The sequence below is a fragment of the Xiphophorus couchianus genome, chromosome 12, assembly GCF_001444195.1.
Source record: "Xiphophorus couchianus chromosome 12, X_couchianus-1.0, whole genome shotgun sequence".
Taxonomy (NCBI): domain Eukaryota; kingdom Metazoa; phylum Chordata; class Actinopteri; order Cyprinodontiformes; family Poeciliidae; genus Xiphophorus; species Xiphophorus couchianus.
The window spans coordinates 25424227-25445194 of NC_040239.1; the positions used below are offsets into that span (position 1 = coordinate 25424227).

Below are 20968 nucleotides of genomic sequence, written 5' to 3' on the forward strand. Positions count from 1 at the left end.
CTATCTATCTATAAATTATCATAACTTTCAGCTATGTATATCAGTAGATCTAGTCAGACAGAATTTAAAAAAAAACTTTGATAAACGTGTCAATTTAAAAAAGGTCTAATACACAGAGCTACAGAGCTCCTTACTGTGAATGAGATTACAATTCATTGTATGACTTCTTCTACTAGACTTTTCCTTCCACTCAACTTTCCCCTAACGTGCCTGGATGCAGTTTTCTGTGAACACAGCAGCTTCACGAGGGTCTCTGTGTCGGACAACCGTCAAGTCAGCACTTTGTGTTTATGTAAGCCCGATAGCACTGTATGAAAAACCGTATGTGTGTGTTCCTACAAAATAAATTCTCTTCCAGGAAATCGAAAATGAACTGGATAAATGCATGAAACATGTCACTCTGTTCAGTGCATCTATATCACATAGAAATGTGTCGTTCTAATTTAAATGTATACAAATGAACTGTCCAAGTATTCTCTGTTTTATGAAGATGCACCTGTGCAAAACTGGATCCTCTGCAAATGGATTAACATGAGACTGGCGTTCTTTAGCGCTCAAACTCATTTCTATCCAAGCCTGGACTGGAAAACTCACTGTAGCATTATCAAAGAATTAAAATGTGGACACATTCAGAACATCTGACATGGAAAGCTTTCTTATTAGCTTATAATCCAATCGAATCGCAGCTCCTTCAAAAAGGCCGTACAAAAACATGAGTGCCGATTATTGCTGGACATTTATTTTATCTTCTCTGTATTAAGTCAATAAGAGGAAGGTTAAGAAGTTCCTCTCTCTCTGTCTGTGTGTATGTGCGGGGGTGTGTGTGTCTGACTATGCAGACTGGTGTATTTCAGGATTGGGTGGAGATGGGTGGGAACCTTCATCCACCAGTAACCAAATAGGTTGTGCTGCACACCACTCACAGAAAATCACACACACACACACACACACACCGGCAGGCAGGGCGGCGAAAACGGCTGAGCAGACAGAAGTCATCAGGGTTGCTATGGGACACAGATCTAAACCTTTTATGGCTGGTTTGCTGCCACTTGTACCTGCTGGTGCTCTTCCTCAGTGCTGCTGTGCCCGCCGTCGCTCTAAAGCAGAACAAAAATGAAAGGCAGCATAGAAATGCAGAGAAGCAGCTGATTGAGCTTTTTGATGGTCTACCAGCTCTCCATGGCGATTACCACGACCGTTCAGGGGGATCATGTGTGATGCTTCCTCCAGTGTCTTATATAAACTACGGCCCCTTTGTTTGTCCGTGTGTTGTCTGGATTGTGCGTATGCTTAATGGCATCTTTTATAAGCATGTGCAGCTGCAATCATGTTTGGAGGGAACTGTTTGGATTCCTCTGCGCCGGCGACTGGGAGCCCTCAGCAGGAAGCGGCACAGCGAGGTTTTACTGCGGTTCCTGCAAGTCAGGTGTGTGTTTGTGTCATCGTCTCCATCTTAAACAGGTCATCATGTCGATCCTCAGGCATTTGGAGGATAAGCGCGGAGATCTGGTACAGATTAGCCTCAGCACACTCGGACCCAGACGACGAGCGTGCTTTTTGTGGGAGAAAGTGTGTTTGCGAGCACATCGAAGCGGAGAGTTGCTCGGCTGCAGATGAAGAAGCCTCAGGAAGAGGCTGCAGTGATTCTGCAGGGCTTGGATTCAGTGTTACATGAACATTAGTCTCTTCATCCTGCTGTGGATGGATGTAGGCAAAGCTATGGTTCTCAACTAGAGAACCAGTTCTCAAGAACTACCTCATGGAAACATGTTGTTAATCTTTCCAAAATGAATAATAACAAACTAACGTACTGGAAAAGTGCTGGAGAACAATGAACCAAGAACAAATTATGGTATTGCTCCATTTAGGTCTAAAGTTGGAACTTACATATACCAAAGCTTTTATATATACAAACTAAAGCCTTTGTTCACCAACATTTCAAAAAAAGTCATCTTGTGCCCCCTAAGCTGAAACGTTACTAAGAGTGACTGTATTTTTAAAATTTACTTTTGCTTCAAGCCCTCACTGTAATGAGGCGACTTGTAAAAACGAAACTTTTGATGCGTTTGCTTATTGAATGTTACACCAAGAAGGAGTCACCTTAACGGGTCGCAGGCAAGAAAAAAACGGTATTTTCTGCAACAGGGCCTGCTCAATGTTTTCTCCATGTGCCTTCATTCATCAGGCAGCTGGATTACTCTTTGAAAGGCCGCGATCAATCATTTTTCAGGATAACAGCCTGGATATCTGTTTTGTACTTCTCATTCCTCCAGTTAAAAGTTCCTCCGACCCGTGACCTTTCCGCCGCGGCTGCCAAACCCACTGCATTTTTGAGCAGACACCTTTTAGCGTTTTTGCTGGAGATGATTGAGGAGCTTTGCAATCAGACGTCTTCAGTTGAGGGTTTGAGATCCCAGGAGAGATTGGGATGGAGACAGAGTCGAGGGGAGGACAGCCAAGTTGTCTGCTGATGAATCATTTTGCGGCGCTCCATCGTCCTTTCCCGTCTCAGAGCTGTCCTGCCTCAGATCCCCTCATTCTTGCACACACACAGGCAGAACCAGGACAGACGCAAAACAAACGTCCTATTTTTTGATCTTATAGACGTTTCGCTTTTTAAAAGGTGTCATACAAATTAAACTGACATAAGAACGCCTGGCTCGGGGTTCCTGTTCTGCTGCGACGCTGCTGGGGCTGGGTGGCAGGTCACAGTTGTGCCAGGCCTACTGGCTTGCCACAGTTGAAAGACGGACGTGCTCTGGAATTGGTCCTCAGTTTTTCACGTCCGCATTTTCAAAACGCAGTCCACATTCTTTCTGGGGGCGTGTTGCTCTCGGTCCACGTAGGCGTGCGCACCTGCTGTCTGGAAAAGTTCTTATTCTAAACAAACCAGAAAGAGGCCCGTCCTGGCAGGACAGTTGTTTTGATCTGGCGGGGAACGTCACTGTGGTTTCCACACACACTCGCTCTCTAAGCCGTGAGTCCTCCCCGTCTCACGTAGGTGTCCGGTCTCCATGCTGTTTTCACACAATGTAATCATAAAAACAAGCTGCACTCCTGTTACTCTGTTCGTTCAGTAGAAGAGAGACCTTTAGCTTTGTGCTATTTATTTCTTTATCTTTGTATATTATGTATATACACATAACCTGCATCTTAACTCGAGTCGAGCAAATCTCAATCTCGTTGTAATCTGTTGATGACAATGACAATAAATCTTATCTTATCTTATCTTATCTTATCTTATCTTATCTTAGCTGCGTGATGGTCGGGGGTGGCAAATTTCAAGTATGCCAACCAGATCTCAGCCTTGAATCCTCACATCAGCGGTTTCAGTAACATCTGGTTTTAATGTTTGGAGATGCTCCCCAAATGGAGAAGACAGTCCACACCATGTTACTTTCTCAGTAACCGTCAAGGTTTCTCTCCTTGAGTCGTAGTCAGTTGTAATCTTAAGGTAGAGCCATCACAACGTCACAAGTCATTAGGATCATTAAAAACATTTTCAGTGGCGCAGTTCAATTCAAATCAGTTAGCCTAATGCAGCTCCTTTCATAATCAGCTCTTGTCGATATTCAGTGGGCCTCTGCTTATTCACGGCTCTGTGTGAATTTACCTGTGATTTATCTGCGGAACGTGACTCCGAATTATTTGCAGAAACTTTGACTATTCGCAGATTTTATTTTGTAGAAGATATTTAGAGCATTAAAAAGAAAATTCAAAAGATTAGGAAGCGGAAATGCCTTGGTGCAATGCAACTTGACATGCTATTGGCTGGCAATCCAGCCAGCTCATCTTCCGTGGCACTGATTGGCTGATTGGCTGACCCCCCATGAGCAGAAATAAGTAAGACTGCGGATATTAGCTAGGACTGTTTCTACTGTGTGTTTTAATGCATATGAAGCTATACCTGGTGTTTGAACTACTAAAATAGGCAGTTATAAGCATTTTTAGAGGGGGTCTAGGATATTCAGGTATTTCAGTTTCTTAAGGTTTTGTTGTGGTCTCTAACTGTGAGGATTTTAGTTTTTTGTGTGTTTATTTTGGTTTCTGTGCCAGTTCCATCTACCCCTTGATTGATCCCAGCTGTGTCTCTTGTTCCTTGTCAGGTTCTTGTCTATCCAGTTGTCAAATGTCATTGTCTCGTCATTGCAGTATTTTCTAGTTGCTACCAGTTCTGAGCTCCTTGCCTTCTGCTCGCCTGTGCTGCCTGGATATTGTGCATTATTTGTCATTAAACCATCATTTTCTCTACTACCTGGGTCCACTGGGTCTACCACACCTCCCACAACCGCAAAACATGACACCAGCACCCGTGAATCGTGCAGTTGGTAGCACTGTTGCCTTGCAGCAAGAAGGTCCTGGGTTCGATTCCCGGCCCTGGGTCTTTCTGCATGGAGTTTGCATGTTCTCCCTGTGCATGCGTGGGTTCTCTCCGGGTTCTCCGGCTTCCTCCCACAGTCCAAAAACATGACTGTTAGGTTAATTGGTTTCTCTAAATTCTCCCTAGGTGTGAGTGTGTGTGTGAATGGTTGTTTGTCCTGTATGTCTTTGTGTTGCCCTGCGACAGACTGGCGACCTGTCCAGGGTGAACCCCGCCTCTCGCCAGAAACGTAGCTGGAGATAGACACCAGCAACCCTCCCGACAACATTAGGGACAAAGGGTGAACAGAAAATGGATGGATGGAATTAAATCATATTTTGGGAGTTAGAAATATTTTGTGCTTCATTTATAAGATTTCTCAGCAATGTTGCTCCATAGTAGTCAGAGCAGGAGTTTTCTTGATCTGGCAATATTATATAAGTTGGAATGTAAGTCGCTGAAATAGACGTTGATGTTGGGAGTTCAATTTTCATAAAAAACTTTAGTAAAATGTAATTTAGAAATCCCATTTAGGGTAATTGGGTCATTGAAAATGTGTTCCTAAAGTGTCTAACTCCAAAAACAAACTTTATTCAAGATTTGAGGCCTTGAAGTTTAATGACTTGATTAGATATTGAAGTCTTTTTGGATTTATGATGAAGCATAATCAGCAGAGCACTATAAATTTATCCAGTGTTAGTCAATGTACATATAAAACAAACAAAGAGTACTTGTCCAAGTATCAGACCTGGTGGAACGCCATTATAAACTCTTAATATGTGGCAAGGAGCTTTCTTTTTTTTCTTTTTGCCATTGTTTGGATTGATTGGACTGTCCAAATCTTCCCAAGGTGTTCACAGACTGCTGATCCAGTGATGTGTGGATGCCTACCACATGTACCGTGACATGTGGAAGAAAAATGTCATCATTCAGGAAAAACAACGGGTTTTATTGATTATCCCCCAGCTTTGCTGAGCTTTAAAATTTGGTTTGTTTTCAGTGAGAAACATTTTCCAGAGCTGCATCCTTTCGGTTTTCTGAGGGGATCGGTTCGCATGTGTATCAGTGCTCACACGGTGACCTCCTAACAGCAGCCGCCCCTCTGGCTCCACAGCTGCTGGCTTTGCATGCTAGCAGCTCATTGACTCTCAGCTGTAATCAGAGTGATTCACCTGCGTGCCACCTCCTCTGACATTTGCGCTCACATGCAACTTTCTGCGAAACGGTCGATAGGTACACACAACACCTGCTCCGCTTAATGCATAACAGTGAGATATGCGATTGACGAAGCGATACAGTTTCACATGCCAATCCATACTCTGCGGGGAAACTCGGGGAGAGACAGTCAATAGTCTGTCTCCGCTTTGAGATACGCCTGGTGCACATGAGTCACCGTCCTGTCAAACAAATACCAGTGTGCGGGGAGTGTCGCTGGTATCCAAACCATAAAACAGAAACGGGGACAGAGATGTAATCTGTGCTTTGTGCAAGAGTGTTGATCCTCTGTGTTATTTATTGACCTGTTGAGGTGCGCGGTGGTCATGCTGACAAGCCGGACGGACAAACGCAGAGCGGGGGAAAGGTCACAGCGGGGGCAGAGGACAGAGAGACACCGGCTGTTTATGTTTCTCTCCCATTCGTCTTCCTGCAGATGCTCTCGTCTCCACACTCTGCCTTTTCACCGCGCTCTTTGTGCTTCTGCGGTGTAAACAAGCACTGCACTCTATTCCTGGGAGCAGCCTGGCCTGTTTGCTCTCTGTGTATTTGCTCAGGCTGTGAGTGTTAGCTCTGCGCAGGTAGCTAAGGGCATCAAATCTGATCCAACAAATCTGAGATGAATGTAAACATGACAGCAGCTCACCACAGAGACGCAATATTTATTACCCTGGGTTTGGACCGCTGTGATTGGGGCCCGGTTACAGGGATATCAAGCAAACCGGGATTTCCTCTTGAGTGACACAGGGATTTATTCCCTGCAGTATCTTTTCTCTTGCTTGGGAAACACTTCAAACTCCCACATCCAAAGTGATTTGTGCTCCTGCCAAGCAGACAGCACCCCATGTGCTCTGCCATCAGCGAGGGTTATATTTCCCATAGTGCTTTGTGTCTGCCTTTTTGCCTCTTGGGGATGGAATGACAAGTGTGGACCACCCATGTCTGCTTTTGCCCTCAACGGTGATGGAAAAAAGAGAGAAAAACTTCTCTCCAGCTTCAATATGTGTGTGTGTAAAATCATAAGCTATTGCTTACGAATGCATGCTTGCCAGCGTGATGAGCCAAATTCTGAAAGGTTGACAACCTAATAAGTGATAATTGACTCCATTTTTTTTGCCTTACCTTAAACAAATATTTATTCAAGAGATGTTGGAAAAGCCGCAGGCTTTTTACTCCTTCGACTTAATCTTCTGAAAGGTCTGCCTGAGTGAGTCAGCTCTGCTGCTTAATCTATTTAACCATCACTTACCTGATTGGATCTCTTGCTTAAGGAGGAATTCCCCTACTTGTTGTGGATTAACTGTGCAAGTATGATCTGAGCATGAAGACAAAGTCTTGCTGTATTCTCTTCACTGACTGAGTGCAGCGTTAGACGCTGTATTGAAGATCTGCCATCCTTCATGAGCAATCACCATTTTTGCAGTTCCCTTTTTCTCTAAAATGTCAAATAATAATAAAAAACAGAGTACAGCAGATCCTGGTTGAGCCTGTGGTTGTAAAGTTTATGTGGACAGTTATTCATAAACTAATCATTGCCCAGGAAACAGAAGAACCGCAGAGAGAAAGCAGGCAGATGCACTCTGGTGACAGAACTTGTACTAGACTCCGTCCTGCGTCGCTGCAGCTTCGTCACCTTAAATAGATGGATGGTTTGATCTTTTGGATGCATTCACTTCTTCTTTAAACAATAAATCAACATAGATTTTTGTTTTCACACCGTTATGCATCTAATTTGCATTTCAGCGAGAGTCGGATTTACGTAAATAATGTGCCATCATTCTTGGCATGTGATGCTGCAATTTACAAAATCTGATTTAAAGCAATTCTTTTTTTTTTTTACTCTTAGCTTCTTAACTGACAGCACTGTTTTAAAAATTAATTCAAATAAACAGAAAAGGTCACAGCATTTTCCTCGGGATATTAAAACATCAACTTCCTCTCTATGCAGACGCTCTGTTCACACCGATGAAGAATCACTCACCTCCCGAGTGTTTGAAGTGGCTCCAGCTGCAAGACATTCCAACCTGTTTTTGTCAGCACTAGTGGGCTTCATTTAAGAGTTGTCAGACAGGAAAGCGGGTTAAAGCCGGTACTCGAACCCATGATGGCCGTGCGTTTGACCTTTTCATTAAAAAAAAAAATTCTCATAATATGCGAAGCTAGATTTTAAGAAATGTGAAACAGCAGCTGACAAACCAAAACAGAAACAGATAAATGCTTGGAATTCTGTTTCTTGTTTCTGCATGTAAACAGCTTTTAAGTCATCATGTCAAAGTAGATCTTTGGACAGGCACACAATTACTTATTTACTAGGTGAATTTCTTAGAAACTTGAACATTTGTCTATGAAAAACGCAGAGCAATAATGGAGTCTGCATAACAGGGTCAAGTGCAGGGACAGTTTTAAGCAACAAACAGAGAGTGCGTCACCAAACTGTGTTTATCTAATACCTTTGAATGAAAGCCCTGTTGGATTTTAAAGATAAGAGATGGATTTTTGTCTTCATTTCAAAGTCAGCCATGCAGCTAACTTCTACTTAACAAGTGGAAGCTTTTATTTAGTACTAAACTGAAAGAGAAGGATTTGGCTTTCAGGAGACGGTCCTGTTAGTTGTCTACCAGCGGGCTCCAGTTCCCGTTAAGCTAATTAACGTTCCACCAAGCAGCGGAGCAGCATTGGATTTTACTGCTGCACAGACATATGCAAGAAACCTGGCCAGTAAAATCCGCAAAAACACATTTCAGACATTTGTTTACCTCAGGGGGTTGGTATTCATCCTACCATCCCATTCGACAGCGCTTCATTTTGGACTGAGTGCCTGCAATAAGTCAGGACACTGACTGTAAAAATGATTCGAGAATCTAAGAGTGCTGACAGAGCTTTCGGGCTCCCGTTGACGGAGGCTTGTTAGTCAGACACGTCTGCAGTGACACACGCTGTTGTTTTGTGCAGCTGGTGTCTGGCCTCAGGCCTTCAGAGCCATGCGTCTTTGAGCTGTTGCTCAACACAGCTGTGGATAAACAGGCTGTGTTTAGATCCCCGTGTCTCAACCTGTACACACACAGGGACACACTTGCAGCAAAGAAACAAACCGGGATGTGTGGAATGGGTGTATTAGCAGTGCCACACCGGAAAAAAACAAAAAAGCCCTCTTGCCCCGACTTGTTCTATTGAGTGAAATCGCTTTGTTGCACTCCCACTCAGTGTAACAACATGAAGGCACCTCTGTAGCTTTCAGCTTAGTCATGTAAGTGTGTTTGTGTGCAAGTAAGGAAAGTTAACACGTTCATTTGCTGTTTTGCATAAAAGAAAAACGACGAGGAAAGACGAGCAGGAACTGGGTAGCAGTGCAGTTCACTGAGTGAGCTGGATGCTGAAACTGAAATCGCAAAGAGATTTTCAGCTTGAGTTCAGTTTCATGATGGTGAATCAGATTGCAAGAAAAAAAAAGTTATTTCAGTCTTTCCAACAGATGTGTTTTAAAAGAGGTGGGTGCGTGCTGGACATGGACCTTCTCGCTGCAAGGCAACTGCGCAGTCCCCAAATGATTACACACAGCTCAATTAAAACACTAGTGGTTAACACCTTTAATGTTTGCACACTACTTTGACTGGAATTATTTTGTTTACTACAGTTTGATTTTATTCTGCCAGCAGCGGACAAACAGGTACCTCTGGTGGCAATTAATGATAGCTGAGGATTTTCAGGATGGAAGACAATAACCTGGTGAAACTTACTCCACAAACACGTTACGTTCCAGGAAGGCATTTACAAAAAAAAAAAACCAGGTCAACTTGTGCAGCCACTAATTTGTGATAGAGTCCTCTGACTCACTCTGACTGAAGAAATGATCCGGTTCCTAACTTTGATTTGTTTTGGGCAGAAAGCAAGTACTTGTTTTACCAGACGAGTATGTTGAAAATGACATTCTGCTACTTATCAGGGCAGTTCAAATACTCTGAAGTGAGCTTATGAGTAAGTTACTATAAGTAAAGTTCCTTTAACCGCAGTGAAACATGTCATCTAGCAGTTAGTGTGTAGGAAGGTGGATAAATCCTCGGGATGATGAAAGTCTAAAACCCTGCCCAATTTTTGTTCCAAACTTGCGAATTAAAATGCTTTTTCTTTTAAAATTAAGATGCTGATATTAGTAGATAATAAATGTCTTCACTGTGGCTCAGTCTTCTGACAGAGAAGCGTACGAATACGTCTAGTAACTTAATGGAACTTCCCTTCAAAACATCTGAATTACCCATTTCATTTTGAGAATGAAGTCACAAAATTACAATAATAAAGTTGAAATAATATTAGGATAAAGTTGTAGTAGTATGAGAATAAAGTCATAGAGAATAAAATCTTATTATGAGAATAAAATCCTCGTTTTATTACTTTATTCTTGTATTATTTTGACTTTATTCTCTTACAACTTTATTATCGTAATGCAATAACTTGTAATTTCATGACATTATTCTCATAATTAATTTTTTTGAAATTTTCTTAGCCAAGCTCTAATACTCCATTGTACGTATATTTAAAGGTAAAGTATATATATCCATAAAGTTTAAGTGAACCTCTACCTCCTACAACCATTTTTCATGTAAACCATAATTAGTTTCTTTTCATATATTTGCCCAAATCAAACATGGTGATAGCAGAAAGTAGAAAAATTAAGTTTTTGATATTAGAGTTGTTTTAGAGTGGCAAAGGTTTGCTTTGGTTTATGGGTTGGGATTACCATCCCCTTTAAATCTAGCTGTAGATTGAGCTATCAGGGCCTACAAATCTGAATTTACACTGAGAGGACATGCTAGGAGAACCATTTCCTACGAGGTAATTTTCTCACATGAGGTTTTAACAAAACTTCCCTTAGAAATGTCAAACTATCCCTTTAAAGTATAACAAATTTTGCACACAGTAGCACGCCCTTCAGCTGTACTCGATGCGAAAAGCCAAAAATACTGTTTACCTAGTGGAGTTCTGTGCAGGCAAGCTGCTGCACTTTTGTTTCCTAGAATCCTTCCAGCTGCGATTAAAGGAGACGCTGAACAGAACCCAAACTGAAACTTCAGCTTGGGTTTGTGCGGCAGGTTTGTTCAGCTGGGTGGGCCTGGATCTGAGGTTGGTCTCTGACCATTGTCCCACCGGCCCACTTTGACCCCACGTGACATGTGGGGAAACTTCAACACGCAGAGCAAACATATTGTCCCTCCTTCAGCCGACTTGGAGTGGCCGGACAGGTACAGCGGCGCAGGCAGAGAGAGAAGAGGCCACGCGAAGGGCCTTTTTCGCTCAGCAAATGCTAATATTTTCAGGTTAGCCCTTGAGCATCCAGACATGGAATTTGTGGTGAATATTTTGCATATGTAAGCTATAAAAGAACCCTGCATGTTCTGGCAAGCGAAGCTCTGCCGCTCGACCGGGAGCTCTGTTTGAGTTGGAGAGGAGGCATTCTGAGGGATGCGTTGCTATTCGCTGCTCTGAGCTGCGAGCCAAGTGGTCCATTTTCCTCAATCCGTTTTCACAGGGCGCTTTTATCCTCCACAAAGCCCAAATACCGCAGGGAAAATGGGGATGGGGCGGAGTTCAAACAACAGCCCTCAAGTTTTATGTTTGACTCAATGAGAAATGACTTTTTAAATACACTCCAAATGCACTGAAATGCTCAAAGAGCTCAGCTAATTAATTTAATGTGCAGCTTTTGGCGTAGGACGCTCAACCCTCCTCCCCCCTTCCCCTATGGCTGATTAGAAAGTAAAGTGACTTATAGCTGCTGAGGGAATGTGGGTTGTTTTGTCATGTGGGCATCTTATTATGATTTTTAGTTTCTCTCGTCTGCCTCCCATCTGCATCAATTTACGGCTGTTGCGCTGCTGGTGAAATCCTGCATTTCAGCGGGTAACCTGAAGCCGCCGGAGCCGCGGGCCGACCGCTGACAGATTGAGAGCTATCGTGTCAGAGCGCAGGGCCTTTGAGATGAGAGATATATGCGGACATTTTGTTGCTTAACTCTGCCTCCCTGCGACTGCTCAGGAACTTTCAGAGGAATTTTTCTTTGGGGTGTAAAGAAATTATCTACGAGGCACTGAGTTCCAGTGGAGCGCACTTTATGGGGCAACACTTGGAGGCAGAAACGTGAGACAGACACCAGCAAGTCAAAGGTCAACACTTTTTATTATTATTTTTTCCCCCTCATCTTGGGTTTCCTTTACATTCGTGCATCATTTATAGGTATAGCATCATAAAATGTAGAAAAAGCCGGCCTCTTCTAGGCTACAGTAGACTAGAAGAGGCCGGCTTTTTCTACATTTTATGCTTCGTTTGTAACCTGCGTGTAATTTGAGGTTTATATACATGCTTTTGCGGAGGGAAGTAAAGGAGATGGTACCACTTATCTCCACTGGTGGTCCCATTTAGGTCCAGGTACCTCACGATTGTAAAAAGATTAAAAACGGGAAGACGGTGCACCTGAGCTTAATTTAATAGGAACTAGTACACAAAGTCCTAATAATTCAATTAAGGCTTTTAGTTTTTCTTAACAATTCATGTGTCATGAACTATTCTTACATTCAGTGACTGTTAGAAAAGTGACCTCATACATACAAATGCATCCCCCCCCATATATATATATATATATATATATATATATATTGAGCAGTATATTATATATACTGCTCAAAAAAATAAAGGGAACACTTAAACAACACAATATAACTCCAAGTAAATCAAACTTCTGTGAAATCAAACTGTCCACTTAGGAAGCAACACTGATTGACAATCAATTTCACCTGCTGTTGTGCAAATGGAACTTTGTACAGAACAAAGTATTCAATGAGAATATTTCTTTCATTCAGATCTAGGATGTGTTATTTGAGTGTTCCCTTTATTTTTTTGATATATATATATATATATATATATATATATATATATATATATATATACACATTGTCATGAGAGACAAATGGCAGAACATGAAGCAGGAACTTGAGCTGGTTCAGAGAAAGCAACCAGAATCAGCTATTACTGAAAATTCATTATATTCCCTTTACAATTTAGCCTTAAGTTTTTTTTTTGTGTTATTGTTTGTTTTGTTACATAGTTTATCATTGAAATATGTTATTTGAAATAAATAAATTAAGTTTTGAATGAAGTGTCAATATTCATAAGGTCCTTGGAACATTTATTTTGCTCATTCTTCTGCATATAGTATTGCTTCCCATTTTGATTCTAAATCTAATTAGGACTTAAGGGATTTTAAAATAATTACAAATAATAAAATCATTCTTCAGATTGATTTTTTTATAAATTTGAGACAAACAGAAAAATATATGTCATGATGTCACATTTCATAAACACACTGCTGCACTGGGTCATATTTGGAAGTGTGAGAGAAAATGGGGCTAAAAGTAAGTACATGCCACACCTTTCAGATTCTTGTTTGTAAAATGTGTTGGCCGCCATCTACTCACTTCGCAGTCCTTGTCATGCAAAATCCCAATAAAATACAATCAGTTTGAAATGTGATAAATTTCAAGGCCTTTAAATACTGAAAAGCGCCGTAATTCATCGTCACATAAAACAGCCACAAGAAGAGCGGCTCCCAAGCCTTCAGGTGACACAGGTCTGTGGTTTATTTTACTTCAACCTTTATTAGTTTTTGGATGACTGGGGCAGAGCAGGAGAGCAACATGGTGGGAAACTGATGAGTCAAGGAGTTTCGAAAGACGCATTCTTAGCCGTCTGCTCCTTCGACACTCAGAGGCAATAAACATGGTGAGAATTTACTACTGATGCTACTGATGGATATATTTAAAGCCATCACTCTTCTGTTGCCAAGACACTGGAGTCTCTTCCTTGGGGTGCAGCTGAGTGAGTCGGATGTCGCGTGTGTGTGGGTGTGTGTGTGTGTGTGTGGTGATTCATCTGAACTGAGCCCGCAACGTGATGATTGACGAAGGGTCCACAGAGAGCAGAACGACTGTCTGCCACAGATTTATCTTATCGTTCTTGGTGCACAACTCGTGCAATCAGTGGAATGCCACACTGCGAAGCGCTTACATGCATGAAACGACTGGCCCCAAAAGCATTTAGCAAAAGTATCAAACCATAATAAACTTGTCAGGACAAATCATTTTTAGAACAAGAGTTCTTTTTTTTGAAAAGCTCTGACTTGTGTAAGAGAAGTCAACCAAAGGCCCATTGAAGTAGCTGTCTTGCACTCTGAAAAACAAAATAAAATAATTCTTTGTGCTACTTCATCTATCCTAAAATTACAAATGGCCGGCTTTTTCAGCTTTCACACGACAGCTACGACTTCAGATTTTAAAAAATGAGTTTTACACTTTGTTTTTAAAACAGGAAACTTTATTCAATCATTCTTGTCGAGTATAAATTAGTAGATGGAACGTTTCAAATAACTTGAAGTCTTGATGAAAGCAAACCACTTCTTGTTCTCAATATTTTACAGTTAAAACTTGAAAATATATCTGATTCACTTCAGCCAATTTAAGTCCATCCCTTCGGTTTTAGGCAGTTACACATCTATTCTCTAAATGTGTTTCTTCCAGTTATTTATGATTTCTTTTACTGTGGGCGGTACAGTTGGATGGTTTGTCTGTGCAGGTATTTGATGGTACTTTAGAGAGTTTTCACACCAAGTAGTCCGGTAGACTTGGTTCGATTGGGGACCAAAGTTCCGAGATTTGTTACAGTTTCAGCTGGTGCTTTTTGAAAACCTGTTTCCCCCTTGCCTGGTGTGGTGCTGCACTGAGAACCACTGAAAGAAGCAACATAAAAATATTTTTGTTCGAGTTGAGATACATTTTCGCGATTGTAGGATTTCTCTTTTGTCGTTGGTAAGAGACCACGAGTCGTTTCTCCCACTAGCTCTAGACTCACTCATTTGTTTAGTTCATATTTACCCAGAATGCCTCGTACCAGAGTCCTGCTTTTTGTCTCCGGTCTGCTTGCATCCACATATGCATTTGAACCACAGGCCAGAGGTCACTCTAATCAAACCAAGATCTAGATTTGTAGGCGTTCGAGAGTTTGATCACGCATTCACAGCACCCCAAACAAACGATACCAGTGTTCGATTAAAGCGGACTAATCGGGGCTGGTGTGAATGCACTCTTAGTGTGCAAAATTAAACATGTCTGCACAAGAACAGAGGGAGTTTGGCAACTCAGCGAGCCTGATGCCTCTTGACGGGAGCTCGACACACAAACACAGCCCAGCTGGGCCTCGGGGTTTAGGGAGTCTACCTGGAAAAGGATGCAGACTGTGACTCATGACGCTACCATGACACCTGCAGCAGCCAGTGTCACTGAGGCACACCCCGTTTTGCGTCAGAAAAAAACAAAAAACACTCCGCTTCTGACGTCAAGACTCGAAGTGAATCCTGGTCTCAAACTCCTGAAGGCACCGAGAGACCTTTTGGTCCAACGAGGCTCCCAGGAGGTCAAACGGCTGCAGGGATGATGCCTCTGTTTCCACTGATTCATTAACTGGTCTTTCTGGTCTTGAGTCAATCCAAATGAATCCAGCTTGATCGGGGGGACAAATACTTTCTTCACATGCATACAGGTCTAGTGATAGCATGTGGCTCCATTTATTGCAGACACATAAAACAACAAGCAGGAAGCATTAAAACCATGTGAGGCTGGTTTTGGTGCTCTGCAAGGGACTCGCTTCTCAATTCAGCCAGTGTACTCACAGACCCAAGGCAGGAACATACACACCCCCCACCCCACCCCACACGCACACACACATAGCTGTTCAAGCAATTAGACACGCCTGTTCTCCATATTGGAACAATAAATACAGACTGAGGGGTACTTCAGCGCTGTACCCTGTTAATGCTTCTCTTTTGGTTCACTGTGCCTTATTAGAATAAACAGAGGTGGTTTGGGAAAGTTGAAGAGTGGCACACAGATCCACAAGCTTCAGAGTGATTCACACGCACACACACACGCCCACACTTCTTGTAGTTGGTTTAACTCCAAAGTTTTATACAGTACGAGAGCGCCAAACCAGGAGAGGACATTAGTGTGGCAAACGTTGGAGATTTTAGAGGGGGAAGGTAATGTATGTATGGGACACCAGAACGACAAAATGCTGCATTTTGTTTAACAGAGCATTTAAAGGGAAGAGCGGACAAAGACATGTTTGAAGAAATAACTCAACCCAGCAGTGGCAGCGAATATTATGTACTTATGCTATTCATTTGTGCTCTCACCATAAGTCCCATCCATGGTAAAAAAAAAAAAAAGAAAAAGTCTGCAGTTCAGTTACTCTAACACAAATAGCAGTCTATTCTTAGCCCAGTGAGAGCCTCCACAGACACCAAACCTAGCGCTGTCGCCACTTGCAGACTAATGGCACGGCTCAGCGTATAGAAAGCAAGCTTGGGACGTGAAGCGCATTCCTCCGTACCCCCTCCACTCTCTGTCTTTTCCTTCTTTGTCACACCTTCTCATTGAGTGCTTTTTAACATCTTTTTACTAAACAGCTCACTCCTTTTCTTCTCCTGCTTTTCTCCACCCTGCAAAGGAAATCTCTGCACCATCCATCAGATCTGCAAAGTCAAAATAATAGGTGACGAAGATATATGTTGCGGTATTTCTCCATGCATACAGTAAAATTGGTCTTGCATAACCTTATGGCGTTAAACAAAAAAAAAGAAAAGCGTGGACAGGTTGGATGCTGGAGGTGCGTCGGAGGCTCTCCTTGCTAGTTTCTGGGGAAGACATTAACTCACCTTTGGCCTCTGCAAACCACACCACAGGGATGTGTAATTTAGCAGCCCGCTGATTGATTGGTCTGTTTATTTTTTCATTTTGCCTGGCAGGAATTTTAAACTTCAGCTTTCAAACTCCCTGCAGATGGTCGGGCAGCCCCTGAGTCCCAGCTGTAATTAACCTTAGGAGGAGAATAACAAACCAGCACACGGGGCCGCAGCGGCCCGGCCCGGCTGCTTTGATGTGGCTGCTGTGTTTGGAGTTGAGGGGAGGTGAACTTTGCCGACACAACTAGCACTGCTGAGTGTGGGGAGGGGAGGGGGGATGTCACTCCTGGGGCCAGAGGGGCCCAACTGTTATCACCTTTCTGAAACATAGTTATTCAGAAAATTTGGATCCAAGCCATAGGTTTAATAGCACATGTCATATGCTGCAGTTGTCTTGCCACTTTGCCTCAAATGAACCATTGGACATGATATTTCTCCAGATTCAAGTCTGGATATTATGTTGAGGGAGAAAAACAGCCTGTGGCCTTCAGGTGCTTGAGACTAAAAAGGGAAAAATGTCTATCGGTCAGTAAAAACACTTCAACACAACGCGTAAATGTGCCACGCTGTTAGAATCATAGTCGTCTTTAATCTGTGATCATCCAAGAAAAAGGGGCAGTTTTCCCTGAAAAGAGGAAAACCAAAAACTTGCTAAAAACTATAGTTTTTAGAACAAGAAATCATGAGAGGAGCATGAGTTATCAGCTACTCTGACACTGACTGAGGAAAAGTAGTATTTATGCTGGGGAGCTTGATTACAGGAATGGTGGACAGGTGCGTTAACAGGTGAGACACTGAAGCCCTCCCCACACAGAGACAGACGTGGTACATTTTCGTAATCGATTTAGAAAAAAATGTTCATCAACGCAACAGGATGCAGGAAGGTAAGCTGGGCCAGTTGGTGGCGCTGTAACTCTGCCTAACTGCAGAATGACGCAAACCCGCCCACAAACAACACAGAATGGTGCCGTGTTTGTTATTTGTGACAGTGAGGCCCATGCAAGTTACAGAGAGAGATGGCGCAACGATGTCTGTGTTTCACAAAATACGTTGCTCAGATGTACACAAACATGAAACTGCCGTTCTTGGTCCTTCACAAAGGACGCCAAAAGCTAGCTATCCCCATTTTTCGACATTGGGAAATAAGACTTTTATCTGCAAATGCCTTGTCTTAAGTCACTCTGATCCACATTCAGGACAAACAACTCAGATCAGATAAAGTTCTTAACCTCTTTCACTCATTGGAGTTTTCAGTCTCTGTTAAGTCATTAAATTTATTTATTTAACCCGTCCAGGGGGTCTTTTTTGGGCTCTAGTGTCCCTTATATGATAGTAGGCTGACAGGAAACGGGGAAGGAGAGGGGGGAAGACATGTGGCAAATGTCGTCGGGTCCGGGAGTCGAACCCGCGACGGCCGCGTCGAGGACTCAAGGCCTCCAAATATGGGTCGCGCTAACCACTACGCCACCACGGCACGCCTCCATTAAATTTCTTTTGATAACTTTTTTAAACCCACAGGAAAAAGTAAAATATCTCCTTTGATCTGAGAAAAGCAAGATAAAACATATTACTGGTTGAACCGACTGTTCTGTTCTGTAATCGCCAGACTGGAAGCTCAGCAGACAACACATCTGATCCCTATCTTTCTTTTTGAAATACATTGTCATTCTTCTCTTTTGAAGAAAGAGAGGCCTCTCTTTCGTCTCATGTGTTCATCAAAACCTGTCGGGTTTGATGAACTGCTGTAGTAGCATTGGATCATTTAATCATTACTGTTCCCAACAAAAACAATTCTTGTGAAGTAAACGCCGAGCAGGCCGTTGACGCCCTTTGTATTCTTCCCCTGGGCCGTGTTAACAATTGTGCAACCCTGTTGAGTAATGTCAATCCTTGCAGTCTGTTCACTGGATGATCTTTATGATGCATACTTTCACTGTTACCTGCAGCGATGTTCTAACTTTTTGTTATGTGGGCCAACATTGTCAAGTCAAAAGTACTCAAAGGCCCAAAACATTTCAAAAACCACAAAATAATTACTACATTTTTTCACTGCCGAATAAACTGAACATATAATAACTAATTAAAGAGGACTCACACCTCTTAAATAAAAAGACACTTTTCTTCACCCACTTTCAACGTTTTGCCATTTGACAAAAATCTCACCAATATCACTCCACCTCACCTCTCTTTTAACAACGTCACTATCTGGACTTCAACAGGCTCTTTGAACAATGAAGGCCTTCTGAAGGCTTTCCATACATTCTTTTCTGTCAAAAGAATAAACTCCATTGAATGCGTCACAAAGGGGATTGACTTTCCTTTCATTGAAGTTAGAGGTTTTCTTTTTTCGTTTTTTACAAAAATGTTCTGCAATGTGCATGTTTAGTCCCCTTAAGTCAGTGTTTGCAGAACTACCAGAGATAGATAGGCGACTTGGGGTGAATTACCTTGCCCGTAGGCACATCAACATGTGACAGGAATCAAACCTTTCTGTCTGCAAAACAACTTTTATCTGAGTTACAGTTGAGAAAACATTTCTGGTTCAGATTGGGGAAACTAATGTGATTGTTTAGCTCACATTTCCATGTTTGATTGAGTCAATTCTGCTGGTAGAGTAACTTTTTTGTTACACTAAAAAACAGTGTAAATATGGCTAGAATCACAACAGAAAACCGCTGTTGAAGTGCTCACAATTTCTTGTGTATTTTCTGAAGTTATTTTAACATCATGTCATGAATTGTATCTATGATGGTAGTAAGAAGATTAAATTTATAATAAAATTGTTCTGGGGGGAACTGCTTATTTAACCACCTACAGCTTGGTTCTATCATAAGGGCATCTCTTTAACAGGTGAAGGCATTAGGCATTACCTTATATGGATCTGTATCTTGTTGCAAGATCAGTCTTCAACATATTAACTATCAGAATATCACTTTTTATGGTCTGCAGCGCCAACAAGGAGCAGCACGCTGACTGAATGGCATCTTCACACTCACTTCGCCCCCTGATTGACATCGTTTTACTCTCACTCATGCAGTCCTTCGTTGCTGCCATAACCCCCTCTCCCCCACTGGGCCCCCCCACTGCTTCTCTAATGGGCCCCTGTGTGTTTAACAAGAATCGACACCAGGGGCTTCTCTGAAATCGAATCCTTGCAGTGGGGAGTTGGAGAACGGGGCTCGAAGGAGGTCACGTCGGTTCATGATAGGGTTCACCTGACAGACCAACCCCTGATCAAACAGACTGAGACGCCTTTTGATCGCCTGCCCTGGGATACGTCCCCCCCCCTTCCAGTATGTACTTACAATCTCTTAAGTTATGTAAGCATCACGAATGGGGGTCCACCTCATGGCCCCCAGCTACAGCCCTGCCATCAAATCCTGACCTCCTGACTCACCCCGGCCCCGTGACTGCATGGCTCAGAGATGTTGGTGGGCATTGGAGCCATGTGGAAAGTGACACCTGGTGCCAGTGTTGGGTTTCAGAGCAGAACCGCAAAGTCAGAGGCAGAGACTTTGCATTCCGTCAGCTCAACGATAGAGAAATGGAGGGAGGGAGGGGGTGTGTGAGTGAGGGTATGCAGGGGTGGAGGATAGGAAGAAAGTGAAAGAGTGTGACACAGAGATATTGAAAAGAAAAGGGGTAAGGAAAGAGAAACACCAGCTTTGTAAACATTCTCACCGCTGCTATGCATCATGGGAATCAGTGGGCTTCACCAGAGAGCTCCGATCCCCACCGCCACTGACAGCCCACAAACCAAAACAGTGAGAGGAATGCTTCATTTTGGGACCATGATGGTTTCTGGCGCTAAATCCCAAAATTGTATTTATTCCATCTCGGTACATAACTTGTTATTAAATATTGGCTCTCAGCTTTTTCACCGCACGAGCTTGGGCTAGGCTGCTGCAGGGGGAGAAAATCTTAACGGTTTGCACGTGGCTGTAGGACTGGCGCCTATAAGCCACCAGAAATGAGCCTCTGCCACTTATACACGTGAAGAAATTGCTACACTTTCAGTGCGAGTTTCTTTGATCAAACGACTGACGTGTTAATGGAAGACGGACAGACACGCTGAAAGCTGTAAACCTGCAACAGATTATCAAAAGATGTTAAGGAGTACAAAGTTTATTCAGACCGATCCGTGTTATCTGGTGTCAAAATACCAGAAGAGGGGTGCTAAATGTAAGTCAGTGAAAGTTTAGTCACCGCTAAAATTGCTAAAGCAACTCCCATTGAGACGAAATGGGATCAACATGGCAGTCAACAGACAGTGGGCTGTCCAATTCTAGATCACAGTTAGGAGATTGACTGCAGCAGTCTAACACAGAGACAGAAACCAAAACGTGACGCTACCCTGGTAAAAGAAAACAACAGACGTTGAACTCAAACGGGCTAATATTCATCTCTATTGTGCATTTTGTGCAGTAAAATTAACACTTTCAGCATTTTGTTGATGGTATGTGCTGTGATACCATCAGAACCATATGCGATGCAACATTTTTGATGATAACACAGTTCTGCGCAAAATAAAGTCAATACTTTGAGGAGCAACTTTATCGCAACTACACTTTGCTGTAAATAAAGCTGGAAATTTTTGGGAGTATGTTGTA

General features: G+C 42.6%; 1 long non-coding RNA gene across 1 annotated transcript; it reads right to left on the reverse strand.

Annotated features, from left to right (window-relative positions):
• Nucleotides 1–28: 28 nt before the first annotated feature.
• Nucleotides 29–10631, reverse strand: LOC114154399 (uncharacterized). The gene is made up of 3 exons (XR_003597561.1): nucleotides 10542–10631; nucleotides 7557–7696; nucleotides 29–1097 (listed from the first exon to the last, which is right to left on the reverse strand). It is a non-coding gene; the product is annotated as an uncharacterized LOC114154399 (long non-coding RNA).
• Between the last annotated feature and the right edge of the window lie 10337 nt (nucleotides 10632–20968).